This window comes from Denticeps clupeoides, chromosome 5 (genome assembly GCF_900700375.1).
Source record: "Denticeps clupeoides chromosome 5, fDenClu1.1, whole genome shotgun sequence".
NCBI classification, from domain to species: domain Eukaryota; kingdom Metazoa; phylum Chordata; class Actinopteri; order Clupeiformes; family Denticipitidae; genus Denticeps; species Denticeps clupeoides.
In genome coordinates this window covers 4,983,695-5,003,386 of record NC_041711.1, presented here as the reverse complement: position 1 = coordinate 5,003,386, position 19,692 = coordinate 4,983,695, and the positions used below count along the sequence as shown (strand labels likewise).

The 19,692-nt window shown below is 36.8% G+C and overlaps 10 non-coding genes across 10 annotated transcripts; all 10 read left to right on the top strand.

Annotated features, from left to right (window-relative positions):
- Positions 1-150: 150 nt before the first annotated feature.
- trnac-gca (transfer RNA cysteine (anticodon GCA)) lies at positions 151-222 on the top strand. The gene has a single exon. It is a non-coding gene; the product is annotated as a tRNA-Cys (tRNA).
- Positions 223-567: 345 nt separating this feature from the next.
- trnac-gca (transfer RNA cysteine (anticodon GCA)) lies at positions 568-639 on the top strand. Its single transcript has one exon. It is a non-coding gene; the product is annotated as a tRNA-Cys (tRNA).
- A 1,425-nt stretch (positions 640-2,064) lies between these two features.
- On the top strand, positions 2,065-2,136 carry trnac-gca (transfer RNA cysteine (anticodon GCA)). Its single transcript has one exon. It is a non-coding gene; the product is annotated as a tRNA-Cys (tRNA).
- A 544-nt stretch (positions 2,137-2,680) lies between these two features.
- Positions 2,681-2,752, top strand: trnac-gca (transfer RNA cysteine (anticodon GCA)). Its single transcript has one exon. It is a non-coding gene; the product is annotated as a tRNA-Cys (tRNA).
- Positions 2,753-3,596: 844 nt separating this feature from the next.
- Positions 3,597-3,668, top strand: trnar-gcg (transfer RNA arginine (anticodon GCG)). Its single transcript has one exon. It is a non-coding gene; the product is annotated as a tRNA-Arg (tRNA).
- Positions 3,669-5,803: 2,135 nt separating this feature from the next.
- trnastop-uca (transfer RNA opal suppressor (anticodon UCA)) lies at positions 5,804-5,875 on the top strand. Its single transcript has one exon. It is a non-coding gene; the product is annotated as a tRNA-Sec (tRNA).
- A 157-nt stretch (positions 5,876-6,032) lies between these two features.
- On the top strand, positions 6,033-6,104 carry trnac-gca (transfer RNA cysteine (anticodon GCA)). The gene has a single exon. It is a non-coding gene; the product is annotated as a tRNA-Cys (tRNA).
- A 544-nt stretch (positions 6,105-6,648) lies between these two features.
- Positions 6,649-6,720, top strand: trnac-gca (transfer RNA cysteine (anticodon GCA)). The gene has a single exon. It is a non-coding gene; the product is annotated as a tRNA-Cys (tRNA).
- A 1,254-nt stretch (positions 6,721-7,974) lies between these two features.
- Positions 7,975-8,046, top strand: trnac-gca (transfer RNA cysteine (anticodon GCA)). Its single transcript has one exon. It is a non-coding gene; the product is annotated as a tRNA-Cys (tRNA).
- A 338-nt stretch (positions 8,047-8,384) lies between these two features.
- On the top strand, positions 8,385-8,456 carry trnac-gca (transfer RNA cysteine (anticodon GCA)). Its single transcript has one exon. It is a non-coding gene; the product is annotated as a tRNA-Cys (tRNA).
- Positions 8,457-19,692: the final 11,236 nt, after the last annotated feature.

Sequence of the window (19,692 nt, the reverse complement as noted above, 5' to 3'; positions counted from 1 at the left end):
CAACTCCTAGTGCCACCTTGGAAGAGTACATTTAATTTGTTTATTTTAATTTTTTTAAGTATTCGTGTGCATTTACGGTCAACAAATGTATGACTATCAGTTGGCTCTTTTACAAAACCGTTTTCAATGTGTTGTCAGCAAAAGTGTTGTGGGGGTATAGCTCAGTGGTAGAGCATTTGACTGCAGATCAAGAGGTCCCAGGTTCAAATCCTGGTGCCCCCTGTGATAGTGTGTTTATTCTTATTGAATCTTTTAAGGGATTTTCCTAATAGAGATGTCATAGAAATTCCCTTTTTCTAGGAATAATAACCCCAAAAGATCAAGAAAAAAAGGAAACATGTGCTTTTACGTTCCAGGAATTGTCGATTGACATTTGGCTTTGTTACAAAACTGTTAATAAGGTGTGATAATGTGATCAACTCCTAATGCCCCCTTGGAAAAGTACATTTAATTTTTTTTGTTTTTATTTTCTAAAGTAATCGTGGGCATTCATGGTCAACAAATGTATGACTATCAGTTGGCTCTTTTACAAAACCGTTTTCAATGTGTTGTCAGCAAAAGTGTTGTGGGGGTATAGCTCAGTGGTAGAGCATTTGACTGCAGATCAAGAGGTCCCAGGTTCAAATCCTGGTGCCCCCTGTGATAGTGTGTTCATTGTTATTTAAATAGGACTTTCCTAATAGAGATGTCATGTAAAGTCTATTTTTCTAGTAATATTAACCTCAAAAGTTAAAGAAAAAAAGGATTAATTTACTTTTACAAAACTGTTAATAATGTGAACTCATCAAAAATGTTGTGGGGGTATAGCTCAGTGGTAGAGCATTTGACTGCAGATCAAGAGGTCCCAGGTTCAAATCTTGGTGCCCCCTGTGATAGTGTGTTCATTCTTATTGAATTTTTCAGGGGATTTTCCTAATAGAGATGTCATAGAAATTCCCTTTTTCTAGTAATAATAACCTCAAAAGTTCAAGAAAAAAGGGAAACATGTGCTTTTACGTTCCAGGAATTGTCGATTGACATTTGGCTCTTTTACAAAACTGTTAATAAAGTGTGATAATGTGATCAACTCCTAATGCCACCGTGGAAGAGTACATTTAATTTGTTTATTTAAATTTTTTAAAGTATTCGTGTGCATTCATGGTCAACAAATGTATGACTATCAGTTGGCTCTTTTACTAAACCGTTTTCAATGTGTTGTCAGCAAAAGTGTTGTGGGGGTATAGCTCAGTGGTAGAGCATTTGACTGCAGATCAAGAGGTGCCAGGTTCAAATCCTGGTGCCCCCTGTGATAGTGTGTTCATTATTATTTAAATAGGACTTTCCTAATAGAGATGTCATTTAAAGTCTATTTTTCTAGGAATAATAACCTCAAAAGTTAAAGAAAAAAAGGATTAATTTACTTTTACAAAACTGTTAATAATGTGAACTCAGCCAAAAAGTTGTGGGGTTGAAGCTCAGTGGTAGAGCATTTGACTGCAGATCAAGAGGTCCCAGGTTCAAATCCTGGTGCCCCCTGTGATAGTGTTTTTATTCTTATTGAATTTTTTAAGGCATTTTCCTAATAGAGATGTCATAGAAATTCCATTTTTCTAGTAATAATAACCTCAAAAGTTCAAGAAAAAAAGGAAACATGTGCTTTTACGTTCCAGGAATTGTCGATTGACATTTGGCTCTTTTACAAAACTGTTAAGGATGTGAACTCAAGCAAAAAGATGTGGGGGTATAGCTCAGTGGTAGAGCATTTGACTGCAGATCAAGAGGTCCCAGGTTCAAATCCAGGTGCCCCCTGTATACGAGCATTGATTTTTTTTTTGTTTACAAAACCATTTTCATTGTGTTGTCAGTGAAAGTGATGTGTGGGTTTAGCTCAGTCAAGACGTCCCAGGTTCAAATCCTGGTGCCCCCTCTGGTAGTGTGTTCATTATTATTTAAATAGGACTTTCCTAATAGAGATGTCATGTAAAGTCTATTTTTCTAGGAATAATAACCTCAAAAGTTAAAGAAAAAAAGGATTCATTTACTTTTACAAAACTGTTAATAATGTGAACTCAGCCAAAAATTTGTGGGGGTATAGCTCAGTGGTAGAGCATTTGACTGCAGATCAAGAGGTCCCAGGTTCAAATCCTGGTGCCCCCTGTGATAGTGTGTACATTCTTATTGAGTTTTTTAAGGGATGTTCCTAATAGAGATGTCTTAGAAATTCCCTTTTTCTAGTAATAATAACCTCAAAAGTTCAAGAAAAAAAGGAAACATGTCCTTTTACGTTCCAGGAATTGTCGATTGACATTTGGCTTTGTTACAAAACTGTTAATAAGGTGTGATAATGTGATCAACTCCTAATGCCCCCTTGGAAAAGTACATTTAATTTTTTTTTTTTATTTTCTAAAGTATTCGTGTGCATTCATGGTCAACAAATGTATGACTATCAGTTGGCTCTTTTACAAAACCGTTTTCAATGTGTTGTCAGCAAAAGTGTTGTGGGGGTATAGCTCAGTGGTAGAGCATTTGACTGCAGATCCCCTGTGATAGTGTGTTCATTATTATTTAAATAGGACTTTCCTAATAGAGATGTCATTTAAAGTCAATTTTTTTTAGGAATAATAACCTCAAAAGTTAAAGAAAAAAGGATTCATTTACTTTTACAAAACTGTTAATAATGTGAACTCAGCCAAAAAGTTGTGGGGGTATAGCTCAGTGGTAGAGCATTTGACTGCAGATCAAGAGGTCCCAGGTTCAAATCCTGGTGCCCCCTGTGATAGTGTTTTTATTCTTATTGAATTTTTTTAAGGCATTTTCCTAATAGAGATGTCATAGAAATTCTATTTTTCTAGTAATAATAACCTCAAAAGTTCAAGAAAAAAAGGAAACATGTGCTTTTACGTTCCAGGAATTGTCGATTGACATTTGGCTTTGTTACAAAACTGTTAATAAAGTGTGATAATGTGATCAACTCCTAATGCCACCGTGGATGAGTACATTTAATTTGTTTATTTAAATTTTTTAAAGTATTCGTGTGCATTCATGGTCAACAAATGTATGACTGTCAGTTGGCTCTTTTACAAAACCGTTTTCAATGTGTTGCCAGCAAAAGTATTGTGGTGGTATAGCTCAGTGGTAGAGCATTTGACTGCAGATCAAGAGGTCCCAGGTTCAAATCCTGGTGCCCCCTGTGATAGTGTGTTTATTCTTATTGAATCTTTTAAGGGATTTTCCTAATAGAGATGTCATAGAAATTCCCTTTTTCTAGGAATAATAACCCCAAATGATCAAGAAAAAAAGGAAACATGTGCTTTTACGTTCCAGGATTTGTCGATTGACATTTGGCTTTTGTATAAAACTGTCAATAATGTGTGATAATGTGATCAACTCCTAGTGCCTCCTTGGAAGAGTACATTTAATTTGTTTATTTTAATTTTTTTAAGTATTCGTGTGCATTTACGGTCAACAAATGTATGACTGTCAGTTGGCTCTTTTACAAAACAGTTTTCAATGTGTTGTCAAAATAAGGATCATTTACTTTCAGGTTCCAGGAATTGTCGACTGCCTTTGGCTCTTTTACAAAACTGTTAAAAATGTGAACTCAGCAAAAAAGTTGTGGGGGTATAGCTCAGTGGTAGAGCATTTGACTGCGGATCAAGAGGTCCCAGGTTCAAATCTTGGTGCCCCCTGTGATAGTGTGTTCATTCTTATTGAATTTTTTAAGGGATTTTCCTAATAGAGATGTCATAGAAATTCCCTTTTTCTAGTAATAATAACCTCAAAAGTTCAAGAAAAAAAGGAAACATGTGCTTTTACGTTCCAGGAATTGTCGATTGACATTTGGCTTTGTTACAAAACTGTTAATAAAGTGTGATAATGTGATCAACTCCTAATGCCACCGTGGAAGAGTACATTTAATTTGTTTATTTAAATTTTTTAAAGTATTCGTGTGCATTCATAGTCAACAAATGTATGACTGTCAGTTGGCTCTTTTACAAAACCGTTTTCAATGTGTTGTCAGCCAAAGTGTTGTGGGGGTATAGCTCAGTGGTAGAGCATTTGACTGCAGATCAAGAGGTCCCAGGTTCAACTCCTGGTGCCCCCTGTGATAGTGTGTTTATTCTTATTGAATCTTTTAAGGGATTTTCCTAATAGAGATGTCATAGAAATTCCCTTTTTCTAGGAATAATAACCCCAAAAGATCAAGAAAAAAAGGAAACATGTGCTTTTACGTTCCAGGATTTGTCGATTGACATTTGGCTTTTGTACAAAACTGTCAATAATGTGTGATAATGTGATCAACTCCTAGTGCCACCTTGGAAGAGTACATTTAATTTGTTTATTTTAATTTTTTTAAGTATTCGTGTGCATTTACGGTCAACAAATGTATGACTGTCAGTTGGCTCTTTTACAAAACAGTTTTCAATGTGTTGTCAAAATAAGGATCATTTACTTTCAGGTTCCAGGAATTGTCGACTGCCTTTTGGCTCTTTTACAAAACCGTTTTCAATGTGTTGTCAGCAAAAGTGTTGTGGGGGTATAGCTCAGAGGTAGAGCATTTGACTGCAGATCAAGAGGTCCCAGGTTCAAATCCTGGTGCACCCTGTGATAGTGTGTTTATTATTATTTAAATAGGACTTTCCTAATAGAGATGTCATTTAAAGTCTATTTATCTAGGAATAATAACCTCAAAAGTTAAAGAAAAAAAAGATTCATTTACTTTTACAAAACTGTTAATAATGTGAACTCAGCCAAAAAGTTGTGGGGGTATAGCTCAGTGGTAGAGCATTTGACTGCAGATCAAGAGGTCCCAATTTCAAATCCTGGTGCCCCCTGTGATAGTGTTTTTATTCTTATTGAATTTTTTAAGGCATTTTCCTAATAGAGATGTCATAGAAATTCCATTTTTCTAGTAATAATAACCTCAAAAGTTCAAGAAAAAAAGGAAACATGTGCTTTTACGTTCCAGAAATTGTCGATTGACATTTGGCTTTGTTACAAAACTGTTAATAAAGTGTGATAATGTGATCAACTCCTAATGCCCCCTTGGAAAGGTACATTTAATTTTTTTTTTTTATTTTCTGAAGTATTCGTGTGCATTCATGGTCAACAAATGTATGACTATCAGTTGGCTCTTTTACAAAACCGTTTTCAATGTGTTGTCAGCAAAAGTGTTGTGGGGGTATAGCTCAGAGGTAGAGCATTTGACTGCAGATCAAGAGGTCCCAGGTTCAAATCCTGGTGCACCCTGTGATAGTGTGTTTATTATTATTTAAATAGGACTTTCCTAATAGAGATGTCATTTAAAGTCTATTTATCTAGGAATAATAACCTCAAAAGTTAAAGAAAAAAAAGATTCATTTACTTTTACAAAACTGTTAATAATGTGAACTCAGCCAAAAAGTTGTGGGGGTATAGCTCAGTGGTAGAGCATTTGACTGCAGATCAAGAGGTCCCAATTTCAAATCCTGGTGCCCCCTGTGATAGTGTTTTTATTCTTATTGAATTTTTTAAGGCATTTTCCTAATAGAGATGTCATAGAAATTCCATTTTTCTAGTAATAATAACCTCAAAAGTTCAAGAAAAAAAGGAAACATGTGCTTTTACGTTCCAGAAATTGTCGATTGACATTTGGCTTTGTTACAAAACTGTTAATAAAGTGTGATAATGTGATCAACTCCTAATGCCCCCTTGGAAAGGTACATTTAATTTTTTTTTTTTTATTTTCTGAAGTATTCGTGTGCATTCATGGTCAACAAATGTATGACTATCAGTTGGCTCTTTTACAAAACCGTTTTCAATGTGTTGTCAGCAAAAGTGTTGTGGGGGTATAGCTCAGTGGTAGAGCATTTGACTTCAGCTCAAGAGGTCCCAGGTTCAAATCCTGGTGCCCCCTGTGATAGTGTGTTCATTGTTATTTAAATAGGACTTTCCTAATTGAGATGTCGTGTAAAGTCTATTTTTCTAGGAATAATAACCTCAAAAGTTAAAGAAAAAAAGGATTAATTTACTTTTACAAAACTGTTAATAATGTGAACTCATTAAAAAGTTGTGGGGGTATAGCTCAGTGGTAGAGCATTTGACTGCAGATCAAGAGGTCCCAGGTTCAAATCCTGGTGCCCCCTGTGATAGTGTGTTCATTCTTATTGAATTTTTTAAGGGATTTTCCTAATAGAGATGTCATAGAAATTCCCTTTTTCTAGTAATAATAACCTCAAAAGTTCAAGAAAAAAAGGAAACATGTGCTTTTACGTTCCAGGAATTGTCGATTGACATTTGGCTCTTTTACAAAACTGTTAATAAAGTGTGATAATGTGATCAACTCCTAATGCCCCCTTGGAAAAGTACATTTAATTTTTTTTTTTTATTTTCTAAAGTATTCGTGTGCATTCATGGTCAACAAATGTATGACTATCAGTTGGCTCTTTTACAAAACCGTTTTCAATGTGTTGTCAGCAAAAGTGTTGTGGGGGTATAGCTCAGTGGTAGAGCATTTGACTGCAGATCCCCTGTGATAGTGTGTTCATTATTATTTAAATAGGACTTTCCTAATAGAGATGTAATTTAAAGTCTATTTTTCTAGGAATAATAACATCAAAATTTAAAGAAAAAAAGGATTCATTTACTTTTACAAAACTGTTAATAATGTGAACTCAGCCAAAAAGTTGTGGGGGTATAGCTCAGTGGTAGAGCATTTGACTGCAGATCAAGAGGTCCCAGGTTCAAATCCTGGTGCCCCCTGTGATAGTGTTTTTATTCTTATTGAATTTTTTAAGGCATTTTCCTAATAGAGATGTCATAGAAATTCCATTTTTCTAGTAATAATAACCTCAAAAGTTCAAGAAAAAAAGGAAACATGTGCTTTTACGTTCCAGAAATTGTCGATTGACATTTGGCTTTGTTACAAAACTGTTAATAAAGTGTGATAATGTGATCAACTCCTAATGCCACCGTGGAAGAGTACATTTAATTTGTTTATTTAAATTTTTTAAAGTATTCGTGTGCATTCATAGTCAACAAATGTATGACTGTCAGTTGGCTCTTTTACAAAACCGTTTTCAATGTGTTGTCAGCAAAAGTGTTGTGGGGGTATAGCTCAGTGGTAGAGCATTTGACTGCAGATCAAGAGGTTCCAGGTTCAACTCCTGGTGCCCCCTGTGATAGTGTGTTTATTCTTATTGAATCTTTTAAGGGATTTTCCTAATAGAGATGTCATAGAAATTCCCTTTTTCTAGGAATAATAACCCCAAATGATCAAGAAAAAAAGGAAACATGTGCTTTTACGTTCCAGGATTTGTCGATTGACATTTGGCTTTTGTATAAAACTGTCAATAATGTGTGATAATGTGAACAATTCCTAGTGCCACCTTGGAAGAGTACATTTAATTTGTTTATTTTAATTTTTTTAAGTATTCGTGTGCATTTACGGTCAACAAATGTATGACTGTCAGTTGGCTCTTTTACAAATCAGTTTTCAATGTGTTGTCAAAATAAGGATAATTTACTTTCAGGTTCCAGGAATTGTCGACTGCCTTTTGGCTCTTTTACAAAACTGTTAAGGATGTGAACTCAAGCAAAAAGTTGTGGGGTTATAGCTCAGTGGTAGAGCATTTGACTGCAGATCAAGAGGTCCCAGGTTCAAATCCAGGTGCCCCCTGTGATAGTGTGTTCATTCTTATTGAATTTTTTAAGGGATGTTCCTAATAGAGATGTCTTAGAAATTCCCTTTTTCTAGTAATAATAACCTCAAAAGTTCAAGAAAAAAAGGAAACATGTCCTTTTACGTTCCAGGAATTGTCGATTGACATTTGGCTTTGTTACAAAACTGTTAATAAGGTGTGATAGTGTGTTCATTATTATTTAAATAGGACTTTCCTAATAGAGATGTCATGTAAAGTCTATTTTTCTAGGAATAATAACCTCAAAAGTAAAAAAAAAAAGGATTAATTTACTTTTACAAAACTGTTAATAATGTGAACTCAGCCAAAAAGTTGTGGGGGTATAGCTCAGTGGTAGAGCATTTGACTGCAGATCAAGAGGTCCCAGGTTCAAATCCTGGTGCCCCCTGTGATAGTGTGTTCATTCTTATTGAATTTTTTAAGGGATTTTCCTAATAGAGATGTCATAGAAATTCCCTTTTTCTAGTAATAATAACCTCAAAAATACAAGAAAAAAAGGAATCATGTGCTTTTACGTTCCAGGAATTGTCGATTGACATTTGGCTTTGTTACAAAACTGTTAATAAGGTGTGATAGTGTGTTCATTATTATTTAAATAGGACTTTCCTAATAGAGATGTCATGTAAAGTCTATTTTTCTAGGAATAATAACCTCAAAAGTAAAAAAAAAAAGGATTAATTTACTTTTACAAAACTGTTAATAATGTGAACTCAGCCAAAAAGTTGTGGGGGTATAGCTCAGTGGTAGAGCATTTGACTGCAGATCAAGAGGTCCCAGGTTCAAATCCTGGTGCCCCCTGTGATAGTGTGTTCTTTCTTATTGAATTTTTTAAGGGATTTTCCTAATAGAGATGTCATAGAAATTCCCTTTTTCTAGTAATAATAACCTCAAAAATACAAGAAAAAAAGGAATCATGTGCTTTTACGTTCCAGGAATTGTCGATTGACATTTGGCTTTTGTATAAACTGTCAATAATGTGTGATAATGTGATTTGGCTCTTTTACAAAACTGTTAATAAAGTGTGATAATGTGATCAACTCCTAATGCCCCCTTGGAGAAGTACATTTAATTTTTTTTTTTTATTTTCTAAAGTATTTGTTAGAGTTATCCGTCTTATCCAACACTTATAAAATAGAGAGATATGACACGAAGCAGTTGAGCTCTCTTTTTACTTGCAAGGAGAGCGATCAGAGACGACCATGCCTCCAAAAGCTCTGCCGTCTCTTCCGCTTCCTCTCTTTTTATATAATAAAAGGCGGTACATTCATCACAGGATCACACCATATAAGCTTATAATTTGCATGTAGGGTTGTCTCTTGGTAGACGCTCCATCGCAAGGTCCTCTTGTTTTCTTGCTTCGCTGCGGCTGCAGGCCTCTTCTTATCAAGTCGCGGGCATTCTGTTCTGCAAACAACCTTTAGCCCACCAGTTTCTCATCCAAGAGACTAATGATTAAATATAGTGCGCATATTAAAAAGAATAATACAGTTTAATACATGTGAGATATAAATGTCAAAAAAGGAAATAAAAGGTAATTGCATGATAACTTATATATATTTTCCAACAGTATTCTTGTGCATTCATGGTCAACAAATGTATGACTGTCAGTTGACCCTTTTACAATACCAATGTGTTGTCAGCAAAAGTGTTGTGGGGGTATAGCTCAGTGGTAGAGCATTTGACTGCAGATCAAGAGGTCCCAGGTTCAACTCCTGGTGCCCCCTGTATTAGTGTGTTCATTCTTATTGAATTTTTTATAGGATTTTCCTAATAGAGATGTCATAGAAATTCCCTTTTTCTAGTAATAATAACCTCAAAAGTTCAAGAAAAGGAAATATGTGCTTTTACGTTCCAGGAATTGTCGATTGACATTTGGCTTTGTTATAAAACTGTTAATAAAGTGTGATATACATTATACATTATATATACATATATAATAAATACATTATAATTTTTCTTAGTCTAACACCTAACAATCTCTGAGCATGCTCTTCACTGACAAGTCTAAGCCTTATCAGGGCTCTTAGTTTGTAAACTCAATATTCTATAGAAATCGAACAAGAATTGCTGGTGTCTTCCTCTTGTAAGTAGCTTTGGATAAAAGCGTCTGCTAAATAAAGTAAAGTAAAGTAAAGTGATAATGTGATCAACTCCTAATGCCACCGTGGAAGAGTACATTTAATTTGTTTATTTTAATTTTTTTAAGTATTCGTGTGCATTCATGGTCAACAAATGTATGACTGTCAGTTGGCTCTTTTACAAAACCGTTTTCTTTTTTTTTTTTTTTTAAACTTTGTTTATTTGAATTAGAGCATAGGCAATAGCAATATTCTCAAAGGTTACAAAAGAAAACAGCTCAAACTCTCAAACCTAAACAACCAAACAGAAGAAAAAGGATAATAATAATAAATATATATATATATATTGATACATACATAGACATTCAGATATACCCAAAAAAATAAATAAATAAAATAAAAAGAAAAAAGAGGGGGGAAAAAAGAAAAAACACAAAACAAACAAACAAAAAAAAAGCAGCCTACAATCCACCCCCACCATCAACCTATACAAAAATAAATAAATAAGTAAATAAATTTAAAACCACTTCTGCAGAGCTCCACCGAGACGCGGACTGTATCACCCAGGACCAGAAGGGAAATTCTTATTCTTAACCAGATCAAGGTTATCTTTTTAAATGTCTTAAGGGAACCCCTAAGTGAAAGTCTTATCCTTTCCAGTTTAACAAAATAAAGAATATCTCGTATCCAGTGAATTTGGCTGGGAGGTTTCGAGGATTTCCAGTTTGTTGTAATTAGTCTTCTTGCCAGTAAGGTAGAGAAGGCCAGCATGTCCCTTTGATGAACAGATAATGAAGAAGGTGAGGAGAAAACCCCAAACAATGCCCCAAGTGGGTTGGGCTCTATTCTTTTCCCCACAAATTCTGACAACATGTCAAATATTTCAGTCCAGTACTGGTGTATTCAGCCAGAACATATGAATAATATTGGCAGGGGACTGCTGACATCGGTCACACAAAGGACTGACGCCCTCATAGATTTGTGATAACCGCAGCTTAGTGTTATATGAACGGTGTAAGATTTTAAACTGTATGAGGCCAAGTCTAGCGTAAATAGATGATCCATGAACTCGCAGCAAAACCTCCCCCCAAATCTCATCAGGAATTTCCTGTCCCAAATCCTCTTCCCAAAGTGTCTTCAGAGGGGTTAGTGAATTAGTACAAAAAAAAAATCTGATTATAAGTATGAGAAACCAAACCTTTCAGAGATGGAGTTGGTTTAAGATGGTCATCTAAAACAGAGTCTGGGGGTAGATTGGGAAATGTGGGAAAGGTATGATGAGCAAAGCTACGCACCTGCAAGTATCTAAAGAAATGATGCTGAGGAAGAGAATATTTCTGAAGCAGTTGTGAGAAAGAGGCAAAGACATTGTCTATGTATAGGTCTTTAAAACAGTGAATTCCAGCTTTTGACCACATAGAGAACAGATCAACCAGAGATGGAGGGAACTGGTGATTTGCCGCCAGCGGGGCATAGGTGGAAGAAGTTTGTAACCCAAAGTACCGTTTAAACTGCACCCAAATTCTGAGAGTAGTTCTAACAATCCTATTTTTAGTATAAGGCAAAGTGGAAGACAGAATAGCAGAGTGCACTAAAGCTCTCAGAGATGTAGGTTTGACCGAATTTTCTTCTATTGCCAACTAATTGATTTGAGCATCTGATGGTTCGGACTGAAGCCAGTATTTGAGGATCCTAATATTAGATGCCCAGTAATAAAACCTAAAATGTGGTAAGGCTAACCCACCCAGTTTTCTTGGTCTTTGTAAGTATTGTTTGCGTAGTCTTGGAACTTTCTTGTTCCAGATAAACTCAGAGATCACAGAGTCAACTTTCTGAAAAAATGACTGAGGCAGAAATATTGGTATGCATTGAAATAGGTAAGAAAAACGTGGTAAAATATTCATTTTCACCGTATTAACACGTGCAGTCAGGGACAGATTGAGAATGGACCACCGTTCACAATCCTCTCGAACCTTAGATAGCAAGGAAACAAAATTAGCCTTTAAAAGATCTTCAAATTTAGATGTGACACAGACACCAAGATATGTAAAATGATGGGCAATTTTGAAGGGTAAGCTATAAAGAGGGTAATTCCTAGCAGCAGTACTAATGGGAAATAATTCACTTTTATTCAAATTTAATTTATAACCAGAAATCTCAGAGAATGATTGAAGAATAGTAAGAGCAGCAGGGATTGAAACTGGTAAATTAGAGATATATAACAAGAGGTCATCTGCATAAAGGGACACTCTCACCTCCCGCCCATTCCTAACAATTCCAGTAATCTGAGTGTTAGACCTAAGTGCAATTGAAAGAGGTTCAACTGCAAGCGCAAATAATAAAGGGCTTAAGGGGCAACCCTGTCTAGTCGAACGATAGAGGGGGAAATATTCAGAGTGAGTATTATTTGTTCTAACAGATGCTTGCGGTGAGGAGTAGAGTATCTTAATCCATGAAATGAAGTTTGTTTTAAAGTCAAACCTTCCCAGTGTATGAAAAAGATAGGGCCATTCCACTCTATCAAAAGCCTTTTCAGCATCAAGTGATATGAGGACCTCCTGAGCTGAGGGATCCGGAGTGTTATAAATTGTATTAAACAGACATCTAAGGTTAGAGAAAGAGTGTCTGTTTCGGATAAATCCTGTTTAGTCTGCAGAGATGATGCTTGGAAGGGTAGATTCCAGTCTTACAGCCAACAATTTTGATAAAAGTTTAAAATCTGCATTCAACAAGCTGATTGGGCGGTAGGATGAGCAGCACAAAGGATCTTTGCCCTTTTTTAAAAGCAGTGAGATGGTGGCTTGTGAAAGGGTTTGAGGAAGGCAGCCAGAGTCAAACGATTCATTATACATGTCTAGCAGTAATGGAGCCAGTTTATCCCAGAACTTTCTATAGAATTCACAAGGAAATCCGTCAGGTCCGGGACATTTTCCACTTTGCTGAGACATCAGTGCCGATCTAAGTTCTGCAATGGTGATTGGCTTCTCTAAATCCTCAGCAATGGATGTGTCTATGGAGGGAATATGCAGTTTGTCAAAAAAATTATCAAACTAAGCAAAAGAAAATGTAAGATCAGAGGAGTAAAGAGACACATAGAATTCCTTAAAGGCTTTGTTAATTTCCAGGGGATCAGAGGTTTTGCCCGAGACTGTTTGGATCTGTAGTATTTGACGGGAAGCTGCTGTCCGACGTATCTGGTGTGCCAATAACTTGCTGGCCTTGTCTCCATGTTCATAATAGTTAGCTCTGGATTGAAGTATCATTTCTGTAGCTTGATGTGTCATAAGAGTGTCATACTCTGCTTGCACAGAGAGACGCTCCTTGTATATGTCTGGGGATTGATTGATGGCGTATTCATTATCTAAATGAAAAATATGCTGCAACAACTCAGTCTCTTTTCGCTTTCTAAGTTTTTTCTTATAGCCTAAGTAAGAGATAATCTCCCCCCTTATATAAGCCTTCAGGGTTTCCCACAACAGAGACGCTGATATATCAGGGGTTTTATTGAAGCTAATAAATAAGTCAATCTGTTGTGAAATGAACTTATTAAACTCTTCATTCAAAAGAAGTCGAGTATTAAGCCGCCATGGTGCTCTAGTGTGATTAAATTTCTTGAAAAATATATTAATTGAGATTGATGCATGGTCTGATAAGGCAATGGCATCATATTTACAATCTGATGTGGATGAAAGTAATCTATTATCCACCAAAAAAAGATCAATGCGAGTGAAGGTATGGTGAACTTGAGAAAAAAAGGAGTATTCACGTTTAGTAGGATTGAAGAAACGCCAGGCATCAGAAACTGCGTATTCTTTCATAAAAGATAAAATAGCCTTAGCCGACCTAGAAGGAGCACAAACTGTATAAGAAGAGCGGTCCAAGTGGGGATTAAGCCAGCAATTGAAGTCACCCCCTAATATTAGATAATGTGTAGACAAATCAGGAATCAATGAAAAGAGACGTTTGAAGAAACCCTCATCGTCGTAATTGGGGGCATATATATTAATTAGAGCCACAGAAGTATTATGAATTTGGCCCGTAACAATCACGAATCTCCCATTAGGGTCAGATACTACACTTGTATGTACAAAAGGGACAGATTTATGCAGTAGTATGGCTACTCCTCTTGCTTTCCCTGAGAATGAAGAGTGGTAGGTTTGATTGATCCAGCCCTTCTTAAGTCTGACATGGTCTGAGGGTTTGAGATGTGTTTCTTGTAAAAATATTACATGGGCACCTGCGTGATGAAGATAATGAGCCCCCTACAGTTGAGACTAGCAAATAAAATGTTGCCCCCACCTGGGATCGATACAGAATTAGCCCTGGTCATAAATTAGAGTAAAAAAGGAATGTTGTCTCAAAGTGGAACTCTGCAATAAAGTGGGAAGTGAAGTTGAATGTAAAATAAAGTTAAGAAAGCATAATAAAACAAAAAGGAAAAATAAATAACTGAAATAAAAACCAAGACCCCACCCCACCCAGCCTAGCAGAAGCCTCTCCCAAAACTGGAGGCGCGCCACCCACCCCATAACACACCATCTTCTTGGCACGTCCGTGGATGGTGCAAGTAACCTACTGCCCATCACTACAAGACGTTCCTAATGAAGAGTGACAAATTGGAAATCCAATAACCGTGCACAAAAATAAATAAATTAAAGTTAACCCTTTGTAACAAATTGCACTAACCCTCAGTAGGAAAAACAGGATTAGTAAGTGAAACATAAACCTACAACTTGAAAACACCGGCAATATTAATACGCATTCACAATACCTAAAGGAAGGCACAGTATATCTTAAAAAAGAAGAGAATAAAATAACTACACACACACAATCTAAATTTCGATATTTCTAAAGGTAGCACCAAGAAAGAAAGATCGACATCATAGCTCTATTAGAGTACATAATCAGATCTTCTTAAAAGAATATAAAGCTCACCTTGTGAGAAAGTTTTAGAACAACACCGGGAACATGAATTCCGCGATGTTACCAGCAACAATGGCACGTTAGCTAATTATCTAGCTAGAGGGAATCTGGAATTCTCTTCGTAGAATCTGGTTCCGAACCTGGAACAGGTTAACTCTAATAATAAGTGGACGCGGAGGTTCGCCATCTTTGGACCTGGGACGTAAGGTACGGTGAGCACGATCTAGCACAGGTTTCTCATCAAGACCGAATAGGTCCTGCAGGAACTGCGCCACAAACTCAGTTGGTCGTGGGCCCTCCAGACCCTCGGGTAGTCCCACCAAGTGAATATTATTTAATCTGGAGCGACTTTCCAGGTCTTCACATTTCCTGGACAGGTAATCTACCTGTGCTGTTAGCGTGCTAACGTTAGCTTGCAGCTCGGTTAGCTTACCATCATGATCGTTCGCCGAACGTTCGAGATTCGCGATTGTCTCTCCTTGTGCAGCTAACCTGCCATCAAAAACTTCCAGAGCCACCGTTATCTCCCTTCGGACAGTTTCTGAAATAATAGAGTCAAATTTGTCAAGGATGTCGGTTCGCATCTCGTCCATCATTCGTCTCATACCCAGCAATAAACTTTCATTAGCGTCCGACTGTGAAGTAGCTTCCAGCTCAGGAGAAGACCGATGTTTACTGCGGCCTGACTTAGATTGCTCGGTTTTTCCGCGGTTAGCCATTGTGCCATACACTAAAAATTAAAATAATAGGCGAGCAGCTTTGGCACTAAAGTTTGGTACGAAAAAGAGGGTAAAACAAGTGCACTTAAAAAGTAAAAATTATATAAAAAGTCACCCTTCTGAGGAGCCACTGGAAAACACCTCTACATCCCCCTGTCTCCGCAGCGCCCCCCCCCTCAAAACCGTTTTCAAAGTGTTGTCAGCAGAAGTGTTGTGGGGGTATAGCTCAGTGGTAGAGCATTTGACTGCAGATCAAGAGGTCCCAGGTTCAAATCCTGGTGCCCCATGAGATAGTGTGTTCATTCTTATTGAATTTTTTAAGGGATTTTTAATAGAGATGTCATAGAAATTCCTTTTTTCTAGGAATAATAACCCCAAAAGTTCAAGAAAAAAAGGAATCATGTGCTTTTAAGTTCCAGGAATTGTCGATTGACATTTGGCTCTTTTACAAAACTGTTAATAAAGTGTGTTAATGTGATCAACTGCTAATGCCCCCTTGGAAGAGTACAATTAATTTTTTTTATTTTATTTTGTAAAGTGTTCGTGTGCATTCATGGTCAATGAGCATTTCACTGCAGATCAAGAGGACCCAGGTTCAAATCCTGGTGCCCCCTCTAAGGGAACTTTAAGTTTAAAAAAAAGAATTTGATAAAATTTTTGTAATAGACATGTCGCATAAAGTCATTTTTTTCTAGGCATGGTAAACTGAACAGTAAAAGAAAAAAAGGATTCATGTGCTTTCACTTTCCAAAAAATATGTCGACTGCCATTTGGGTCTTTTACAAAACTGTTAATAATGTATGATAACTCCTAGTGCCCCCTTGGAAGAGTACAATTTTATTTGTTTGGCTTTTTACAAATCTGTTAATAATGTATGATAATGTAATCAACTCATAGTGCCCCCTTGGAAGAGTAAATTTTTTATTTGTTTGGCTCTTTTACAAAACTGTTTTCAACGTGTTGTCAGTAAATGTGTTGTGGGGGTATAGTTCTGTGGTAGACCATTTGTCTGCAGATCAAGAGGTCCCAGGTTTAAATCCTGTCCATTCATTCTTTTTTAATTTTTGATAGGATTTCCCTAATAGAGATGTCATATAAATTCCCTTTTTCTAGGAATAATAACTTCGAAAGATCAAGAAAAAAAGGAATCATGTGCTTTTACGTTCCAGGAATTGTCGATTGACATTTGGCTCTTTTACAAAACTGTTAATAATGTGTGATAATGTGATCAACTCCTAGTGCCCCCTTGGAAGAGTACATTTAAGTTATTTTTTTTTGTTTTTTAAAGTATTCATGTGCTTTTACAAAATCGTTTTCAATGTGTTCTCAGCACAAGTGTTGTGGGTGTATAGCTTGTTACGTCCTGTTATTTTGGGTGTGTTTCTGTTCTGTGTTTTGTGCTGTTTGCAGGTGCCTGGTGATTGTAAATTGAGCCCACCTGTACCTGCTGTGGGACAGACAGAATAAAAGGAGCCTCAGTCTCCTTTTTCGGGGCTGCACTTGCCGTGCCATCCACCCACCCACCTTCCTACCCTTTCCCTTTGACATCACTTCCGGTTTCCCCTGCGCTTCCCCTAGGAGGCGACGCAACTTGTTGTGTCGGCCTGCTTCGGTGTTTGTTTGTTTTTCTCTGTTTTCCTGTTTTGTTTGCTGTTATTCGTTGTAATTCGTTTTGTATGTGTTTCTTCTTTATTTATATAATTAGTAGTTAATAAAATACTTGTTAAAACTATCCGTTTCGTCTTAGTAGGTTTACGTTTGTGTCCTTTCTTTTGTTACGGGCCGGAGCCCCTAGACTGGTTCGTAACAAGCTCAGTGGTAGAGCATTTGACTGTAGATCAAGAGGTGCCAGGTTCAAATTCTGGTGCTCCCTTTTAATAGTGCATTGATTCTAATTTAATTTGTGATAAGATTTTTTTTTCAGCAGAAGACCTATGGGGCCATAGCTCAGTGGTAGGTCAAGATGTTCCCCTCGATTTAGTTCGAGAAAAGTTCACATAAATGTGGCACCCTCTCAGGTGCACTGATTATTTTTGTTATTATCTGTACAGCAAGTGTATTTTCGTTTCATTATATGTTCATATAATATGTTATATCTTGTTTAAACTGTATAATTGTATGCAGAGTTTATTTTGTGCTGTCCTATCATAGAGGGGGATAGAGAGCATGTGACAGGAAGAGTTGGGAGAGAAGAGACAGGAGACAACGTGGTGGCGGCGTTTTTTCTTAGTTTTATTTAATTAGTGAAGTTACACGCTTTTGGTTAAAAGAGAAAATGCATGCACATGCATTTATGTTGTACTAGTTTGGGAGTTAAATATTTTTCATGCATAAGGGTGCATAGTGTATGGCGGAGGTTCGCTGACTTCTAGAAAAATAGCAATTGCTATAAAGGACAGAAGTGCACATGCTTCGGTGGGAACTCTACACGCGGCGGAGGCCAGAGAGACCAGCGCGACGCGGGACGGCCTGGTGCTGTGGAGGCGTTGGACCACGCGAGGAGCGTTAATTTTACATTAGGAGCTGCACCGACGAAAGGTTTGTTTTACAGACGGCAGAAGTGCAGCGGATCGTTGGTACTATACTGGAGGAAGTAGTGAGTAAACTCAACACACCAGTTTGAACTCCACCAAGCGCGCCAACGATATTAAAAGGTACCTAGACGGTGTGAACATTTAAAACCCGGGTATTTTATTTCATTTGTGTTATTGTTTTAATGTTTATGTTTTAATGTTTCCCCTGTATAATTGTTGGGGATGGAAATAAATGTTCAGTTGTAATATATAGTTCTATTGTACCTGTGTTTTCATGTGTTGTGGTTTTATGGGAATTGAATTATAAATTAGTGCAAGGGAGGTGAATTGCATACAGCTATAGCCATTCCAACAGGCTAACCTGAGCTCTTCGACACACTGCGAGATCATAACCCTAGACAGAAATTAAATGTGCTTTGTGACTTCCATTTAAACTCCTTCCTTGGAACATATATAGGTGAATCTGGTGGTGGGTTCTCTAAATTTTTGTCATTGTAAAAACAAGTTTAGTGGGAGTGTTACATAAAAGTCACTTTTTCTAAAAATGTTGAGATAAAAAAATTTATAAAAAATCCTAAAAAAAAAGTACATTTATAAATCTAGTGTAACCACATCACAACCACTTTCCTTTGCGAGGGGTTCCTCCGGGATTTGAACGCGAGACCTCTCGCACCCAAAGCAAAAATCCTACCCCTAGAGCAACGAGCCAATATGCCTAGGATTAAAGAGTTTTATTGGTGGGGCTAAATGAAATATATCAAAATTGATTTGCCGACTGGGCCAACCATTAGCAGATGACGCTCTGCGTGTCTGAAAGAAACGTGTAGCAGATTAAACACGGTTCAGAGAGTAAAACAAAGGATGCTCTGCTTGCTGCTCTTGCTGAAAGGTTTTAAAGACACACAAGGAGGATGGGATTCAAACACACTCTGCCACCTCATCACAGTTAAGAAATATTGATCCAAAATAAACTGCGCAGTCTGTTATCTGCATTCAAAAGCCTGACAACGAGGATGAGATTCAAACCCACACGTGTAGAGAACCATAGTTTAGCAGTCCTTCACCTTAACCACTCGGCCACCTCGGACAGTTTAGAAAAGTTGGTTTAGCACCAACTGGTTCAGGACATTCTGTAGTGTTGAAAGTATGATGGTTAAGTTTAACCTCAGGCACAGAAAAAACACAATATTAATACATGTAAAATGCCGGCACTGCCCTCTCCTCGTTAATATACACTGTAAAAAAAAATCCGTTGAAATTACGGTAAAAAAACTGGCAGCTGTGGTATCCAGAACCTTACTGTAAAATATACGGTGAGAACATTTTAGTGATGACGGAACAGTACTGCAGACACCATACATTTTACAGTTAAAAACTGATATAAATACAGAATATAACACTAATCTTTCTCTGCAGTTACCGTAAAGTTTGAATTTAATAATAGTTAAAAATACAGTATATAACAGTGATAATCACTATTATATTCCCTTTACTTAACACCTATAAACTGTACATTACACAGTGATAACAGCTAAGCGTCGCTGTTAGATTCTGTAATGAAAACAATTATTAACTGTAAAATATAATGTCTAGAATCATTACCGTTATCACAAAAATGGTTATAACCTTAAAATTTGCAGTAAAGTTCTGGTTGCCACAGCTGCCAGTTTTATTTACCATAAAGTCAATATAATTATGCAATTATTTGAAAAAACCTTGCTTTTACATTTCTACTACATTCTACTATAAAAATTACAAAGACGAGAGAAACCAAATCTTT